This window comes from Leuciscus leuciscus, assembly GCF_965113295.1.
Source record: "Leuciscus leuciscus genome assembly, chromosome: 4".
Taxonomy (NCBI): Eukaryota; Metazoa; Chordata; class Actinopteri; order Cypriniformes; family Leuciscidae; genus Leuciscus; species Leuciscus leuciscus.
The window spans coordinates 54958238-54977286 of record NC_138728.1 but is presented as its reverse complement, the minus strand read 5'-3'; the positions used below and the strand labels follow the sequence as shown (position 1 = coordinate 54977286).

The 19049-nt window shown below is 44.5% G+C and overlaps 1 protein-coding gene and 1 long non-coding RNA gene across 13 annotated transcripts in view; one reads left to right on the top strand and one right to left on the bottom strand.

Annotated features, from left to right (window-relative positions):
* LOC309497139 overlaps positions 1 to 19049 on the top strand; it is a 549185-nt gene that overhangs the window by 269148 nt on the left and 260988 nt on the right. The window lies entirely within an intron of this gene.
* LOC309497115 (NACHT, LRR and PYD domains-containing protein 3-like) overlaps positions 1 to 19049 on the bottom strand; it is a 202138-nt gene that overhangs the window by 45256 nt on the left and 137833 nt on the right. The gene's annotated exons all lie outside the window — the stretch shown is intronic.

The following is a 19049-nucleotide window of genomic DNA, read 5'->3' as shown; positions in this document are numbered from 1 at the left end:
AATATAAACACTGAATATAAACCCAACAGATCACTCAGATCATTAGGATCACATCAGCTAGAAACACCAAGGGTTCACTCTAAGCATGGCGAGTCTGCTTTTAGCTATTATGCTGGAACCAGCTTCCAGAAGAGATTAGATGTGCTCCTACTGTAGTCACATTCAAATCCAGACTCAAAACACTTCTGTTTAGCTGTGCATTTAATGAATGAGCACTGTGCCACTGTTCATCTGACTGTTTGTACTGTACTGTATTTTTTTTAATTCTAAACTGTTTTAATTATTCTTATTTCTTTTGATTATTTTAATTATTCTATTTAAAGCACTTTGAATTACCATTGTGTATGAAATGTGCTATATAAATAAACTTGCCTTGCCTATAATCTGAAGCACACATAAAATCCCCAAAGTAAAATTAACACTGCTCAGTGTTCATATGTGTCCACTGTACAAACTACAACTAACTTACAGCTACACAGCCTAAGATGAAATCAACTGAATATAAAATAAGACATTAAATTTCTCAACATCTCGCCAGAGGATGATTAAACATCCACTAACCAGAGGAATTTTAATTTTAACCATGACAATGACATATCCAGAGCCGGTCCTCCCTATATGCAAAGTAAGCAAGTTGCCCGAACCACCAGTGGCCCCCTTGCTCTCAAAGATGATTTCATGACTAGGGCTCCGTGATTAATAGAATTTTCATTTTTAATTTTTTGTCTTCGAACGATTATGAAAATCGAACGATCATTTCCTTTAAAGCAATGCGCTGTCGCACTTCCTACGAAACATCCAAATTAGTAAAATCATGTAACATGACATAGCGTGGATGTCAGCAGTCACTCGGACTTGCTACTTTGGGGGGGTTGAATTTTATATATTATAGCCTACATTTTTCAATTGTAGTCTTTTAAAGAGACATGTAAAAAAAACTAATTGCAATCTAGGGTTGTCAAAAATATAGATTTTTTGATACGTATCGATACTGAAATATCTGAAACTCTTCCGCAGGATACACAAGACCAGCTGCGCCTTCTCGCTCTCTAATCTCTTCGATAGTACGTTGATACACAAACCCGCCTCCCTTCACTCACTCGTTTCATTTGCTCTGGATGAATACCCAAAGTGCACACACATAAAGACATAACTTTGGAAAACCACTAACCACAGTGGCTGGTGAGCAAAAAAGTTAATGTCAAGCCCTGCATACTGAATGAAACTGAACGAACAGATTAAGAGGGTGGGGGTAATTTTATTGTTTTTAAGGATGCACTGACAGGGCCCTCTGACAAAGTTTTGCTTAGGGCCCCCAGAAGTCTAAGCCCAGCACTGGAAATACATGAATTCACATGTATTTGTGCTTGAATGGACACAGGCAAAAATATGTCCAAATTCCTGCCTCTGCGAGTGTCCTCAAAAACATGTCACTTACAGATGTGGCCATTAAGAATGCGCACTTTTACCCACAATATCATTCATGCAGAATGCTGCTGAATCCTGTCAGCACATTTTTTAGAATTGAAATAAATGTATTCACAGAATATCCACCAGATGGCGCATGGAACAACATAGTGTGAATGAATTTTAATTAATCAACTTTAATTAATCAACTAACATTTGTTTTTCTTGCAGGAATAACATTCATATGCTTTTAATGTGTCAAAACTCTTTGGGAAAAACTTATGACTTTGAGTGTATGTGTCTATGTGTTATTAATAACAGAAAGGGGAACTGAAACTAGACATGACTAGTTCGCAAAAAACCTTGTGATAAGTAATCAGACTTTGCTTATGCCAGTGACAGAGGGAAAAGGTTGGGCTTTTGAACCAATTGAACCAATCATATTGAAGGTGACATGTTAGTCTTATTTGTTTTCTTGATTCTATAAAAACTGTTGTATATGTGTTTTTTGGTGGGATTCTCAATGGAATTTGTCTGAGATCCTCCGGCCTTGCTTCTTGGGAGAGATTCCCTGAGAACTGCTCGGGAAGATCTCCCGGCCATGATTAAAGCATTTAAAGGACATTTGTAGGTCTGTTTGTCGATTTATTCCTGCACAGGAGGCTAGTTTAGGGAAGCAAGTTAGTTAGAAACTCAGCCAGTTGTCGACTGAAGACGCAAGAGCCAGAGAGTTAAGGTATTGGTGTCGAGAGCAGACGCCAGAGAGTTTAAGGTATTGGTGTCGAGTGTAGATGCCAGAGATATTAAGATCAGGTGGGTGTCGAGTGCAGACGCCCCAGATAGTTAGGTTTAGGGAAAATATCCACGACAATAGCCTACTGTATCTACAGGCCAGACCAAATTGCAATGTGCAAATATTCGTCTTCGACCGATTGTTTAATATGCTTATAGATTATTACAGTACGTTGCATTTTAAAAATAGAATTAACATAATTATCAGTGTCTGATAAATTAACTGCAAATAATGTTGTCACTGTGGGAAAATCACACTAAAATAGGCCTATACAGTAGTAATATGCCTATTACGAGTGGCGCTATGCATTGTTGCAAAGCCGGCTGCAAAGCCAACTCCGTGTTTCAAATATGTGAGACCTATCACTTCTGCCACTAAAGATTGCTTTATTAATAATCTTCCTGATCAGTTTCATCATCTCAGCATCCCAGATAGCTTAGAAGAACTTGATATTACAACAGAAACGTTTAACTCTCTCTTTTCCAGCACTTTAGACACAGTTGCTCCGTTGCGCTTAAAGGGATACTTCACTTTAAAATGAAAATTCTGTCATCATTTACTCACCCTCAAGTTGTTTCAAACCTGTATGAATTTCTTTCTTCTGCTGCACAGAAAGATAGATATTTTGAAGAATGTCAGTAACCAAACAGTTAACTGGAACCATTGACTTCCATAGTAGGAAAAAAAAGTACTATGGAAGTCAATGGTTCCAGTTAACTGTTTGGTTAGTGACATTCTTCAAAATATCTTCCTATGTGTTCAGCAGAAGAAAGAAATTCATACAGGTTTGAAACAACTTGAGGGTGAGTAAATAATGACAGAATTTTCATTTTAAAGTGAAGTATCCCTTTAAAGAAGATTAAAGAAAATAGTCCAACGCCGTGGTACAACGAGCACACTCAGGCCCTTAAGAGAGCAGCCAGAAAAATGGAGCGCAACTGGAAGAAAACAAAACTAGAGGTATTTCGCATTTCATGGAAGGAGAGCTCGATTGCTTACAGAGAGGCTTTAAAAGCTGCTAGATCTGCTTATTTTTCAACCCTATTAGAAGAAAATAAACATAATCCTAGGTATTTATTTGAAACGGTGGCTAAACTAACGAAAAATAAAGCTTCAAGCACCGAAGTTTCCAAGCAACACAGCAGTAATGATTTTATGAACTTCTTCACTTATAAGATTGATAATATCAGGGAAAAAATGATAACTATGCAACCGTCTACTACAGTATCGCATTAGGCAGTGCATTGTAGTCTCCCTGAGGAAAAATTTGATTCATTCGTTGCTATAGGAGAGGAAGAATTTACTAAACTCGTTAAACCATCTAAATCTACAACATGTATGTTAGACCCTATACCGACTAAGCTACTGAAAGAGATGCTTCCAGAGGTCATAGATCCTCTTCTTAATATCATTAATTCATCTTTGTCTCTAGGATACGTACCAAAAAACTTTAAGCTGGCTATGATTAAACCGCTTGTTAAAAAAAACGCAACTTGATCCTACAGAATTAGTCAATTACAGGCCGATCTCGAATCTACCTTTTCTGTCAAAGATATTAGAAAAGGCAGTATCCTCACAACTGTGTTCCTTTCTAGAAAGAAATGATATCTGCGAGAATTTCCAGTCCGGATTTAGACCGTACCATAGTACCGAGACGGCTCTCGTTAGAGTCACAAATGATTTGCTCTTATCATCCGATCGTGGTTGTATCTCGCTATTAGTGTTACTCGATCTTAGTGCTGCATTTGACACCATTGACCACAACGTTCTTTTAAATAGATTAGAACATTATGTTGGCATTACGGGAAATGCACTAGCATGGTTTAAATCATACTTATCTGATTGTTATCAGTTTGTAGCAGTAAATGATGAGATGTCTCATCGATCACAAGTTCAGTATGGCGTACCACAAGGCTCAGTACTAGGACCGCTGCTGTTCACTCTGTACATGTTACCATTAGGAGATATCATTAGGAAACATGAAATTAGCTCTCACTTTTATGCTGACGATACTCAGCTCTATATTTCTTCAAAACCTAACGAAACTTATCAATTCACAAAATTAACGGAATGCATAGCGGATATAAAAAATTGGATGACTCGTAATTTCCTACTTCTAAATTCTGAAAAAACAGAGTTTCTAATTATTGGACAAAAAACTTCCTCACGTAATAACCTAGAATACTGTCTAACACTCGATGGCTGCTCTGTTAAGTCTTCGTCGTCGGTTAGGAACCTGGGTGTGCTCTTTGATACCAATCTTTCATTTGAAAGTCACGTGTCTAGTATCTGTAAAACGCATTTTTCCATCTTAAAAATATATCTAAATTACGTCATATGCTCTCATTGACAAATGCGGAACAATTAGTTCATGCGTTCATGACCTCAAGGCTAGATTATTGTAATGCTCTACTGGGTGGTTGCCCTGCATGCTTAATAAACAAACTACAGCTAGTTCAAAACGCAGCAGCTCGAGTTCTTACCAGAACCAGGAAGTATGACCATATTTGCCCGGTTCTGTCAAAACTGCATTGGCTCCCTATTAAACATCGCATAAATTTTAAAATATTGCTGATTACTTACAAAGCACTAAATGGTTTAGCTACGCAGTACTTGAGTGAGCTCTTAACGCATTATAGTCCTTCACGTCTATTGCGATCTCAAAATTCCGGCCAGTTACTAATACCTAGAATATCAAAATCGACTGCTGGCGGTAGATCCTTTTCCTATTTAGCACCAAAACTCTGGAACAGTCTTCCTACCATTGTCCGGGAAGCAGACACACTCTGTCAGTTCAAAGCTAGACTAAAAACACATCTCTTTGACCTAGCATTCACATAATACATTATAGACTTCTATAATTTAATGTTAGGCTGCATAGATTAGGTCAGCCAGAACCGGGATCACTTCCTATAACTCCTGATGTACTCGTTACATCATGAGAAGAATGGCATCTACGCTAATTTTAGTGTCTGTGTTTATCCCGAGGTTTTCCTGCAGTCTGCTGGATCCAGGCCGTATCCAGATCTGACGAAGGACCTTCGCCTGGACCGATGACAACGCAGTGCTGAAGTGCCAACTAGTCTCTCCCTATGGAGGATCCCTCTACCACTATACAGATAAGGCGTTGTCGGGAAAATTCGTTTCACGTTCCTACCCCAAAGCAACAAAATAAAATAAAATTCTTTATCAAATTTTATAAGGAAAGACAAGTACTTTGTTTAGGCTTGGCTTGTAGGGAATTCCAAACCTGCGTATTTTCAAATGCACATAACTATAGAACCTATTCTAAATGCGCATGTGAACGCCATCAGCGTTTCTCACAGGTTCGCGTTTAAAGTCTGTGTAGAGGGAATGGTGTCGTCTTAGCGGCCCCTAATTTAATAACAAATGATTGTTGCGACGGAAGCAAATCAATCAAAACTAACTTTAGATGTAAAATAACTTAACTCTGCTATAAAGCCAAAACAATCTCTGTTACCTTAAATTATACGCTTATCTCTGTGAAGCTGCTTTGAAACAATCTATGTTGTTAAAAGCGCTATATAAATGAAGATGACTTGACTTGACTTGTTCTGAAGTCGGGTTTCATCTTGGTGTGGTGAATTAGTGTTCGACAAATGCGGCGGCGCGTTCATTTGGATTTATTTTTCTCATAACAGCTAAAATAACTTAATTGGCTACGCCGTAATTTTCCGGTCATACATATAAGAGTAGAGTAGCCTACATCGTTCAAAACTGTAAACCTTTATTCTTATTAGGCTAACAATAAAAGTTTGTCTGTCGTCTCTGTCTCCGGGAACTACGGCGTCACAAAAATGAACTGAAAGCCACTTGCCTCAGCTCAGTCATGATATGAAATTAATCGGCTATGTCTAAAGGCTGATTATGTAATCCATTTGAAACCGAGAGGTACAGAGGATCTACTCAAGCATGTTTATCTATCATGTGAGCGCTTCCCAATGAGGAAAGGACAAGGAAAGGGTGAAAATCTCGCTCTAATTAAATGTAGGCAAAATCGCCCTTAATTAAATTGTAAAAACAAATCAAATAAATGTATTTGTCAATGTTGCGATATTGTTTCCTTTAAGTTCATAATTATTCTATAAATGTTATTTAGTTTAACAGCAGCACGAAGCACTGTGGTTCGAGATTTATTTGAAAAAGATTTAAAAAAAAAACTTTGTTCACAAATCGCACCCTGGTTGTAGGGATTCAAAGATCCCTGTGTAATTTAATATTGAGTTGAACATTTTGTCCATGACATTCATCTGAAGATTGTATTCAGTTTAGCTAATGTATAATGTTTAGTAATACACATTTATGACATAAATATACATGTAGCCTAAATTATTTAATTCCTTCATTATCAACTCTTTAATGCTAATGTCTAGAATAGCGATTTAAGTGTGAGTGTGAAACTCTTTGTTTTAAGTCAGTCTCAGACTCAGATAGCCTGTGGGGGGTTTGGAGAAGGCAGTTCAGTGGCTTTATCGTGGGTGCAGGACAATAGGTGTTAATGTTCTGTCTTTCATATGGAGAGTGTCAAATAGCCAGCCTGATGAGCAGGCAAAGGCAAAATTATTTTAAGGATACATCTCTCGATGTGTCCAAATGTAGGCCCTATATCTTATTAAATTATAAATATTGTAGTTTTATTTATTGTATTTAAAGGTTTTTCACACACAATTTCAATTTAAGTGTTCAATCCAGTTGTTTCAACTGGTTTTGTAGAGTTTTACACAGACATGGGGACTTGTGACTTGGTGACTTGGACTCGAGTCGACTCGAGTCGCTGTTTTTATGACTTGTGACTTGACTTGACAAAAAATAAAATACTTGAGACTTGACTCGGACTTGGAAGTTAAAGACTCGGGACTTGACTTGACTTGAGACACGATGACTTGAATGACTTGAGTGTTAATCAGGCTCCTTGCGGACATCCGTGTGCCTCCCATTTTTTATGACTGCGCTGTCAAGTACGCGCAGTCACTAGGCTTAAACAGCGCAAGCCGATCTACTGCGCATGAGCGCGTTGAGCCCGTTCACCGAGCAGACCTCGGCAGAAAGTATAAATACAAGTAGTCCGCGTCCGAGCTGTGCGCAGCTGTTGTGTACGCGTCCAAACTGGAGTATAACAGAGGCTTAAGCAGGCCGTAAAAAAAAAAAAAAAAACGCGTGTATGTGTGTGTGAGAGAGAGTGTGAGAGTGAGAGAGAGAGAGAGAGAGAGAGAGAGAGAGAGAGAGAGAGAGAGAGAGTGTGTGTGAGTGAGAGTGTGTGAGTGAGAGAGAGTGAGAGTGTGTGAGTGAGAGAGAGCAAGAGTGAGTGTGTGTGTGTGTGTGTGTGTGTGTGTGTGTGTGAGAGAGAGAGAGAGAGAGAGTGTGTGAGTGAGAGTGTGTGTGTGTGTGTGTGTGTGTGTGTGTGTGTGTGTGTGTGTGTGAGAGTGAGAGAGAGAGAGAGAGTGTGTGAGTGAGAGTGTGTGAGTGAGAGAGAGTGAGAGTGTGTGAGTGAGAGAGAGCGAGATTGAGTGTGTGTGTGTGTGTGTGTGTGTGTGAGAGAGAGAGAGAGAGAGAGGAGAAATGTAACAAAGTTTAATGTTGTATGTAGCCTAAGCTGTGTTTGAGAGAGGGAGAGAGAGAGAGAGAGAGAGAGAGAGAGGTGTTCAGAGAGGAGTCTGTTAGATGTTAAGCTGTTATTTGTTTTATGGACTCAATGTTGAAAATTTAAAACATTTCAAACACTGTTGGCAGAAGTGAAAAATAAATAATTTTATGAAGTTACAATTTTGTTTGATCCCATGATGTATTTTACTGAACATGAGTATTTACAATGCAAATCCAAATTATTGTAATTTACTGACAATTACTTATTTCTTGTCTTTTCACTTTATTAAGATCAGATTCTGCAGGTAAAATTATAATAATAAGGTGACTTGACTTGGACTTGACTTGACCTACTACAGGACTTGACTTGACATAGCCTGTGACTTGACTTGACTTGACTTGACTTGCCCAAGAAAAAAAATACTTGAGACTAACTGGGTACACACCAAAAGATTTTTTACATCTTATAAGATTTTCAAAATGTGACAGACCACAAACATGAGGACAAAAAATCCTAGATTTAAGCGTTTTGCTCCTATAGTGTGTGGTGTGCCATGATGTGACAAAGACAGCACACCACACACAAACAGATTTTCAACCAGAGTCTCGACTATGAACACAGGAAATCTCGCAAAATATCGTGAGACTTCAGAATAAGCATGGTGGACGATATGCAGGAAGAAATTGCGATAGTGTTTGGAATGATTTTCACAGAAAATTCACGTGAAAAAACCATTGTACCTACCATTATATATAACCTTTTATACAAAAATATATTCATTCTTTATTGTCTTTATTTATTCTTTATTGGATTTATTGTCTCTTTAGAAAAAGTTATTTAATCCCTCTAGTCTATAGAACCTCACTGAACCCTTAACACTCAGCTTTTTTTATTTTTGTATCTTTTTTTTTTTATTTATTTTAAGAATTATACAATTACAGTCAGGGGGGTACAAATAGTAAAGCCGATAAACAAACATAAAAAGACATATACATAAACAGTGACAAACTTAAAAGTTAAACAAAAATTTGAAAATGTTTACAGATTGAAACGCACTTTGCAGCTTTCTTATTTTTCAAACCCAATATTGTGTTTAGGTATTGTAAAATTTCTGCTCTTAAAATGAAAAACAAAGGCTTGTTTCCTCGAAATTTACACTTATGAATACTAAATCTTAACATTAATCTTCCTGCAAGTGTGTGTGTGTGTGTGTGTGTGTGTGTGTGTGTGTGTGTGTGTGTGTGTGTGTGTGTGTGTGTGTGTGTGTGTGTGTGTGTGTGTGTGTGTGTGTGTGTGTGTGTGTGTGTGTGTGTGTGTGTGTGTGTGAGAATGACCGTGTCTTCCATCATCTCGCTTTCTGATTGGATATTGTTTCGTTTCACGTGATAATCTCCAGAGCGTGCGCGTGTTTGTCCTCGGAGTTCCCCCCACACATCAGGATTTCTGATCGTAAATATTAAACATGTTTAATATTTACGATTCGCGATCGGAGCGGCTCCGACGTTCTTCCGAGCAGGTTCGGACACTCTTAACACACCTCACACCAAGGGAAAATCTGATAAAATAATCTGTTAAACCATCAAGATAATCGGGACATAGCTAGGATTGTCGGAAGGGGAGAAATCGGCCCAAAATCAGCCCGATTATCTTTTGGTGTGTACCCAGCATTACTTGAGACTTGAAGGTTAAGACTTGAGACTTACTTGAGACTTGCACATGTGTGACTTGGTCCCATCTCTGGTTTTACAGTGTGTGAGCAGTGTGTGTGATTGTTAACAATCTGGCATTATCTAAAGATGAACTGTTGACGAAACGCGTTCATGCCATGAAAGAATGTGAGTGAGCAGCAGATACAGAGCTCTTTAATTCGCGATCAACCTCGTTTTATTGTAAGGTGAATTCAGCAAGGCATGCTGTGTCTTTGAAGCAACAAAGGCTATTTGTTGTTTTTTATTTTGTGATTTGTGTGGATGAGATACAGTATTATCATCTGTATGTTTCATTTCGAGAGAGACCCGCGCGCACAGTGAGGGAGACAAAATAAACTTACTAAAAGATCCAGCACGAGAGAGAGGCAAAGAAAAACACCTGTTCTTAATTTATATTGCTTTGAAATTTTTTCGTTTTGTACCGTTTAATTGTTTAACTTAGCTGCAATTTCTTTGACAATAGAAATTTAAATGTCGCAAGAATAAGATTCTGTGTTTCTTATTTTGCATTGCAAATGGAATAAACTCTATCGATGCAACCCTGTTTTAAATAAATAAACTGTCCCGACACTTTATTTATACCTTGAAATGTGCGATGGGTTTTCAAACTTAAGTAATTTTATTTTTATTTTACATTTTCATTGTTTATTTTTTTAATTGAAAGCAATACTGTATTGAAAGTATTTTTCTGATTTGTTCGATCTGTTTTGAAAAATGTCTTCCGTTGCTATGGCCGGGTATCACTGCCAGTCATCTCAATTTTGTGAATGATTCACAAAAAATAAATAATTTAGCAGATTAAAGACGAGATTCATCATCTTCATTTTCTGGTGCGATCGGCTGACAGTCTTCCTTCATCAGATGTGTCGTCTGTGCAGAGGCTCTACTGGAATGTAGAAAATGTATGTTGTAGAGTAGCCTACAATTGATAGTTAAACAAAACGCTTGACTGTAATAAACAGTTACATATTTAAGCATCAAGAACGGTAAAACATAAACACTGTCGGCTACACTGAGACCGAACATATAAGACGTTACACTGCTCAATTTGAATAGTCTGTATTTCTTTGACGTTTAGAATGACAACAGCTTCACTGCTGTTAAATGGGAAAGATGATATTTTACGTCAATAATGCCAGTGAAGTACAAAGTTTATAGCCCAATGAGAAATATTAAGCCTAGTTTTATTTTAAATAAATAAACCTGAATAGGCTATATATCCATAGAAGCTGGCATGTCGTTACATAAGAAAGGAGAGATATTATATTATAGCCTAAATATTATTAATATTATTATTATAAACTAGGCTACATTTACTTTTTTTTTACAATAATAATACAGAAGGAACGCAAGAACAGAACCGTTCCTGATTCTGCTCGGAGTGAACCAATGGATTTTATGTTTTAAAAAAGGTTACAATAGCTGAAGTATGATAAAATGGATAAAAAAACTTAACTTATAGAATAAAACAATGATAAATACACCAGTGTCACCTAGAAATACAATTTGCCCAAAGCCAGTCTAAAGAAGTTATATTTCATGTTTGAGGATGATCCAACAAATTCTGAGATTCCTCCGAGGATTTTCCTCTGACTATTCCCTTAAAAACAGTCAAAGTGACTCTTGGTAAGAAAATGATCAGAGGACTTGAGAAAAGGCTTGTTCGACTTCATGCAGCTCTGCGCAGACCGATCGGCGGCTGACTTGAAGCACTGCATGCCGGTTAGAAATTTTGTCCGACTTGATACAGCGCCAACGCCACGTGACTGTGACGTATGCCATCAAAGTACCGCGAGAGCGTTTCGAGAGTAGCCGGAGAACTCAGCCAGCGCAGCTTCTCAAGAGCGGCTGCACTGGGGTGCACGTGGGCTGATGACGACACAGCTGTTCCACGATTGGCCGGATTCACCGCATGGCAACGATCACGTGTGTTTCGTGTTTATTCGAACACCTTTAGTTCCTCTAAAGCTCTCAAATCAGTTTATTATAACAGTGAACACTCTTTTCATGTCGTTGTCATGATATATTGTGTCATATTTATCAAATTAAAACTGATTAAAAAAACGTAGACACCACTTCATTGATATAGCTTATGTTGAACTTTATTCTTGTTCAAACAGACGCTGTATAAAGCAGTACATAAAGTATTGAATGAAAATGTCTCTGAAACATCTGTGTATTATTTGGCAAATATTGCATTTATTTCACTACAGCTGTGGTAAAGTATGCAAACACCACGTGAGCGGTCACTACGGGAACCAGAAAGTGTCCGACTTCACGTCTCCGTTTGCAGCTCCTCCCCGCCTGCACGCGGCTACTCTCGCCGATCGGTTGCATCCAGCCGCAGCCGATGTCGAACACACCTAAAGTGTTTTGTCATGTTTCTGTGTCTTGTCATGTGATTTCCTGTTTGTCATGTGATCCTGCCATGTGTCTTGTCATTGGTTAAAGCGAGCAAGTTTCACATTAACATTAAGATTTAATCATTTAACTTCTAAATGAGAACAATAAAAGCAATCGAACCAACAAGAGGGCAACAGTTTCTAAGTGCTGTGTCCCAGTTAGTCTAGCAAAGTGCAAGTTTGTTTTATTTTTAATAGAGAAACAATAGAATAGAAAAGCATAGAATAAAGTAATTAAGTGCTAGTATTAATGGGTCAAGTGTTGATGAACAAGATACATCTTTTCTTGAAAATGACTCCAGATTCAGCTAGAGTTGGGCAGGTCATTCCACCAGCTTGGAACAGTCCAGGTAAAGGTCTGTGAAAGCTTCTGGAGGGCGCATAAGTCTGAAGTAGTGAGTTTAGGTATAGGAGTGCAGAGCCAGTGGTTGTTCTGTAGGCAAACATCAGTGTCTTGAATTTAATGTGAGCAGCTGTAGACAGCCAGGGCAGACTGATGAAGAGAGGCGTGCCGGGCCCTCTGTTCGGCTAGTTAAAGACAATGCTTAACGTTGCTTAATTAATTAAAATGTAATTTTAATTAATTAAGCAGTAAAAAACTAAAATTGAAATAAAGATTTAATATACACCTCGTTAATAAATGATACTATGTACAGACATGCAGACACATTAAACATGTTCTTTATAACAGCTTTCCATGTGGAAGAAAACGTACTCGGTTACTAACGTAACCTCTGTTCTCTCTAGAGAGGGAACAAGTATTGCGTAAGCTAGCTTACGCTGCGGGAAAGTCTCCTTTCACGAGATACTGAAGCCAAAAATTATCCTAATTTTTTAAAACTTGTCAACGCAGTGCGGCAGCCTGCAGACCTAGGGCAAGCGAATCGCGTGCCCATTGGCTGCTCTGCGGCAACTGCAGCAGCCTATGGCTGAGCCTTGCGCGTGACGTCACGTCCAATGAGCGCGCTTGGCGCGCTTAGTGCGTCACAGCCCGTCATTAGGGGTGTGGCTTAGAGTATATAAGCAAGGAACAGAGGCTGCTTCGCTGGTTTCTGTCGCATGAAGCGAAAATGAGCTCGTGGCGAGAGCACGGCGGTTTACGCAATACTCGTTCCCTCTCTAGAGAGAACAGAGGTTACGTTAGTAACCGAGTACGTTCTCTTACGAGAGGTTCTCTCGTATTGCGTAAGCTAGCTTACGCTGCGGGAACACCTTTGTCAACGCCGTGCGCGCGCCCAGCATCCTGAATGAATCCCATGGGGAGCCCAGGGAACGCGAAGCGGAGCTGGGCGGCCAAGATACCACAGTACACAAGCACATAATATGGGGCAGGGAGCGGCACAGCCGGTCCAACTAACACTTCCATATAGTGTAGCTCAACCAGTAGAGCTAAATCAGCAGCGTAGCCCGCGCACAGACAGTGGGCTGGCTTACGCGAGACTTAGACTGATAGCACTTTGGCCTGCAAAGCGGGAACTTCCAGGTTGTAAAACCTAACAAATGTGGAGGGGGAGGCCCAGCCTGCCGCTGCACAAATGTCATGAATGGGAATCCCACTGGACCACGCCCACGATGAGGCCATGCCTCTGGTGGAGTGTGCCCGAATGCCCAAGGGGCACTGCAGGTTTTTAGATGCGTAAGCAGCTGCGATAGCATCGACTATCCACCTGGACAGAGTGTGTTTCGAGGCGGCGAGACCCTTGGTGCGCCCACCAAACGAAACAAAAAGCTGCTCTGAACGCCTGAAGGCGGCGGAGCGCGAAATATAGCTTCTCAGCGCCCTAACTGGGCAGAGGAGGTGACTATCTGCCTCGCAGCCAGTAATCGGCAGGGCTGAAAGGGAAATGACCTGCGCTCTGAAGGGAGTGCCCAAAATTTTTGGGACGTACCCATGCCTCGGTCTGAGAATAACTTTAGAGTCATTAGGTCCGAACTCGAGGCACGCAGCGTTAGTGGATAACGCGTGAAGGTCTCCCACACGTTTTACTGAAGACAGTGCTATCAGAAAAACGGTTTTGAGCGTGAGGTATTTCATATCCACAGTTTCTAAAGGTTCAAAGGGATGTGCTTTCAGTGCGTCTAAGACCAGTGAAAGATCCCACATAGGAACCGAAGGGGGTCGCGGGGGGTTCATCCTCCTCGCTCCTCTAAGGAAGCGGATGACAAACTCGTTCCTTCCTAATGCGCGGCCCGGCTCTGAAACAGAGAGCGCTGAAATGGCCGCGACATAGACTTTGAGCGTGGAGGGGGACCTGCCCGCGTCCAGTAGCTCTTGAAGGAAACACAATACTTGCGAGACCCCACATGTCTGTGGATTGAGCCCTTTGGTAGTGCACCATTTGTTAAACACAGACCATTTAGACGTGTAGAGCCGCCTCGTGGAGGGGGCTCTAGATTGTATGATCGTGTTCATCACCCCTTCTGGTAGATCAGCATGTAGTTGTTGAGGCTCCACGCATGCAGAGACCAGTGCTCTGGGTGGGGATGCCAAATCGAGCCGCGGGCTTGAGAGAGAAGGTCTCTCCGCACCGGAATCGGCCAAGGGGCTGAGTCTGCCAATTGTATGAGTTCCGGGAACCAAGCTTGGTTCTCCCAGAACGGGGCTATGAGGAGCACTGTGTGGCGCGCTTTCCTGACTCTCTCGATGACCTGAGGCAGCAGAGAGACTGGCGGAAACGCATATAGCGGGCCGCTGGGCCAAGACTGGGCCAGCGCGTCCTCGCTCTTTGAAAAGAACGCTGGGCAGTGTGCGTTGTCTTTTGACGCAAAGAGGTCGACTTTCGCTCTGCCAAAGCGGCGCCACAGCGACTGGACTGTTTGGGGGTGTAGAGACCACTCCCCAGGGGGAACGTTGTCCCTGGACAGTCTGTCGGGGCCCTCGTTCAGATGGCCAGGCACATGCGATGCTCTCAGAGAGCGCAGAGAGTGCTGAGCCCATACGAGGAGGCGTTCCGTCAGGGCGCAGAGTTGCTTTGATCTGACACCGCCCTGGCGGTTCACATAGGCCACTACTGAAGTGTTGTCCGTGCGGACTAGAACATGGTGACCAAGGAGGAAAGGGAGGAAGTGCATGAGCGCTTTCTCGACCGCGAGCATCTCTAGACAGTTTATGTGTAGGAGATTCTCCTGGTCTGACCAGTGGCCAAAGACCGGTCTGCCTTCGAAGAGCGCTCCCCAACCTAGGTTGGACGCGTCTGTTGAGACAACTTTCCGGTGTGAAACCACTCCCATATTCACTCCCGTGTGATACCATTCGGCTGCTAGCCAGGGCTGCAGGGCTGAGACACAGACCTGAGTCACTCTGATTAGCGAGCCGCCGGTCGCCCAGGCTCGATGGGATACGCGCGTTCTCAGCCAGCGTTGAAGCGGGCGCATGCGCAGTAAACCCAACTGAAGCACTGCTGCAGCTGAGGCCATATGCCCCAGAATGCGCTGAAATGCCTTCAGGGGAACCCGGTTGCCTTCTTTGAAGGATGCAGCGAGGCGCTGGATGCGGCGCGCGCGCTGCTCCGTCAATCTGGCCGTCATCGCCACCGAGTCCAGTTCTATTCCGAGAAAGGAAATCGACTGCCGGGGCGAGAGCGAGCTCTTGGTCCAGTTGACCGCTAGACCCAAAACCTCCAGGTGGTCGAGTAGCGCTGTTCTGTGAGACACAAGTTCTGTCTCTGACTGCGCTAGAACGAGCCAATCGTCCAAGTAGTTCAGAATTCGCATTCCCTGACTCCTCAGGGGAGCGAGAGCCGTGTCCATGCATTTCGTAAATGTACGGGGTGCTAAAGACAGGCCGAACGGCAGGACTGTGTATTGATAAGCTCGACCGTCGAAGGCGAATCTCAAAAATGGCCTGTGACGGGGAGTTATCTGGATCTGGAAATAAGCGTCTTTCAGATCGAGAGAGATAAACCAGTCTCCTGGGCGAATTTGCGCGAGGATCTGTCTGGTTGTAATCATCCTGAACGGCCGTCTCATGAGGGCTTTGTTCAGATGTCTCAGATCTAAAATAGGTCTTAATGCCCCGTCCTTCTTGGGAACGAGGAAGTAACGGCTGTAAAAGCCTGACTCGCTCAGGGAAGGATGCACCTGTTCTATGGCCCCTTTTCGCAGCAGCTTTGTTATCTCTGCTTGAAGCAGATGTGCTGTTTCCAAACTCACTTTCGTTTCCGTCTGCGCTAGAAAGCGCGGAGGGCGACGAGCAAATTGGAGCGAATAACCGTGTCTTATGGTGTTGAGCACCCATTCTGACGCGCCCTGAATAGCCTCCCATGCTTTTGCATGCATAGCTAGGGGTCGAATGGTCTCTGGGTTCAGATCGCCGCGTTGCGCGGGATGGGGAACCTGTATCAGAGAAGACGGGGCGGCGCGCGCGCCGCCGATGCTCGGACACGAGGGCAGAAGAACAGGGCTGGCCGACTGTGCAGAATTTAGTAGCTCGATCTCGGACGATGGAGCGTGAACTGCTGTCAAACAACCCAGGCGCGAGAGCGGCGTGGGGATTATGGTGTCTGAAAGTGGGCGCGCGTGCTCGTGAGCTGGCGCGGGATATGCACTTATGACACGGCCAGTGTTTGGGGGCTTTATGAGGTTTGCAACCTGTCTGGCAGAGCGGGCAGTGGGCAGGTGTGAGCACAGGGCTGTGGGCACATTTCCTACACTTGATGCTCGAGCGGAAAGTTTCCGCTTTAAGAGATAGCGCTCTGGACGCGTTGCCATGGGAACCTGGTCTGTGTGAGGCAGTGAGCACACGGGAGTGGGCACTTTTTCTACACTTAATACCCCTGCGGCTTGAGCCGTAGCAATTTGAGGTAACTGAGTGACAGAGCGAGCAGCGAGTAGTTGTGAGCACGGAAGTGTGGGCACTTTTACTACATTTAGTACTCGAGCGGTGTTTATGAGAGAGCGCTCTGGGCGCGTTACCATGGGGATTGTACTTGTGTGAAGCAGTGAGCACATGGGTGTGGGCACATTTTCTACACTTAAAGCACTTATACTCTTTTTGAGATTTATCTGGGTCGCCGTGAAAACGGCGTTTGTGTGCAGGCGAGCGAGTGTTAATACTGGCTCGTTGGCTGCGGTGTGTGCTGCTGCAGTAGCCTGAACATAGGGGACTGACAGAGCTGTGCGTTTTGATGGCGGTCCGGCCGTAGCGGGACTCAACCATCTTTTCCTCCTTGCGGATGCTAGGAGGACTTCGCGGGCTCGGGCTTCAACGCGATCTTGGACCGCGGGCCCCGTGGGGGCGGCGGTCTGTGACGGCTGGTCGAGCGCGACCTGGGGCGATTGCCCTGGCGTCGCTGCGAAGCGCTGGGGGGCCTGGAAGAGCGCTGGTTAGAGCTGCGCACAGGAGGCTGAGTTTGAGGGCGGCCTGTGGCTGAGCTCGAACGGCGGGGCAGGAAGAGGTCCATCGCCTGCGACGCCTTCTGTACCTCAGAGAACCGATCCACAATTCCGCTGACCGCAGGGCCAAAGAGGCCGGTGGGCGAGAGTGGTGCGTTCAGAAACACAGCGCGCTCTGACTCACTCATGTCCGCGAGCGTCAACCATAGATGTCTGTCGATGACGGTGAGCGCGGCCATGGATCTGCCGATGGCTTGAGCAGCGGTCTTGGTAGCGCGCAGCGCGAGATCCGTAGCGCTGCGGAGATCGGTTAAGGCAGACTGATCCGAGCCCTTCTCGTCCAGTTCACGGAGGAGGTCGGCTTGAAGGATCTGAAGAATAGCCATTGAGTGCAGGGCGGAAGCAGCCTGGACGGAGGCGGCGAAAGCGCGGCCGGCGAGAGCTGAGGTGGTCCTGCAGGCTTTAGACGGCAGGGCAGACTTTGAGCGCCATCTAGCAGACGGCGGGCAAAGGTGCGTTGCCACAGCATCCTCAACGGCGGGGATGCCGTTATAGCCGTTCTCGGCGGCTCCGTCCACCTGGGAGAGAGCCGAGGAGACTGGCGAGCGGAGTCTGGTGGAGAACGGAGCGTTCCAGGACTTAGAGAGCTCGGCGTGGAGCTCAGGCAGGAAGGGTGCTGACCTAGAGGCAGGCGCAGGGCGGCGGCTAGGCAGAAAAAACCCGTCAAGGCGATTGGGCTCCGGCTCCTTAGGTGGGGACCAATCCAGTCCCATTCTCTCGACCGCTAAAGTGAGGAGGCGGAGAAGCTCTGCGTCAACACTAGCGCGGGTTCGAGAAGACTCCAGAGTAGAGGGGGCGGAGCGGTGAGAGCCCGACCACTCCTCGCTGTCAGACGCGAGCAGAGAGCAGCTGTCAGCGGCATCATCTGCATCATCCCCCAGGGCGACGGCAGTGCGGGCAGTGGCCGGCCACTGCGCGTCGGAGAAGGGTGGGGGGGAAGGAGAGAGCGAGGCTCGCGGGAGAGGTTCCGGCGAGCGCTCAGCTGTAGCGTCCAGTTCCGGCGGCCTTTGAGAGCGACGTTTCTTCTTTCGTGGCCCGGAAGAAGCGGCCGGAGAAGATGGAGTTTCTTCGAATTTAGCGAGTCGAGCCCGTAGGGTCGACATCGGTAACTCCTCACACTGTTCGCAGCCGCCCTCGGAGAGAGCGCGAACAGCGTGGTCAAAACCCAGGCAGAGAGCGCACAGCACGTGGCGGTCTCCGTCGCTGAGCGAGGCTCTGCACGAGCCACAGGATGTGCGAGGCATTTGAAACAACGCCTCGCGCTCTTTTAGATGCAAGTGTGTCGCGGCGGACACACACACACACAACACAGAGCAGAAAAGGATATATGTGCCGGATGGCGCAGCAGGCAGGGAAGGCTGAAGGCGGCGAGCGGCCGGCGTCCTCAGGCTGAGATCCTCGGCGTGCTGGTCGCTGGATTCAACGGCGGCTTCCTCGGAGATCAGCGATGCGAAGAGCTTCGCTGAAGAGACAGAAATCAGCGAAGCAGCCTCTGTTCCTTGCTTATATACTCTAAGCCACACCCCTAATGACGGGCTGTGACGCACTAAGCGCGCCAAGCGCGCTCATTGGACGTGACGTCACGCGCAAGGCTCAGCCATAGGCTGCTGCAGTTGCCGCAGAGCAGCCAATGGGCACGCGATTCGCTTGCCCTAGGTCTGCAGGCTGCCGCACTGCGTTGACAAGTTTTAAAAAATTAGGATAATTTTTGGCTTCAGTATCTCGTGAAAGGAGACTTT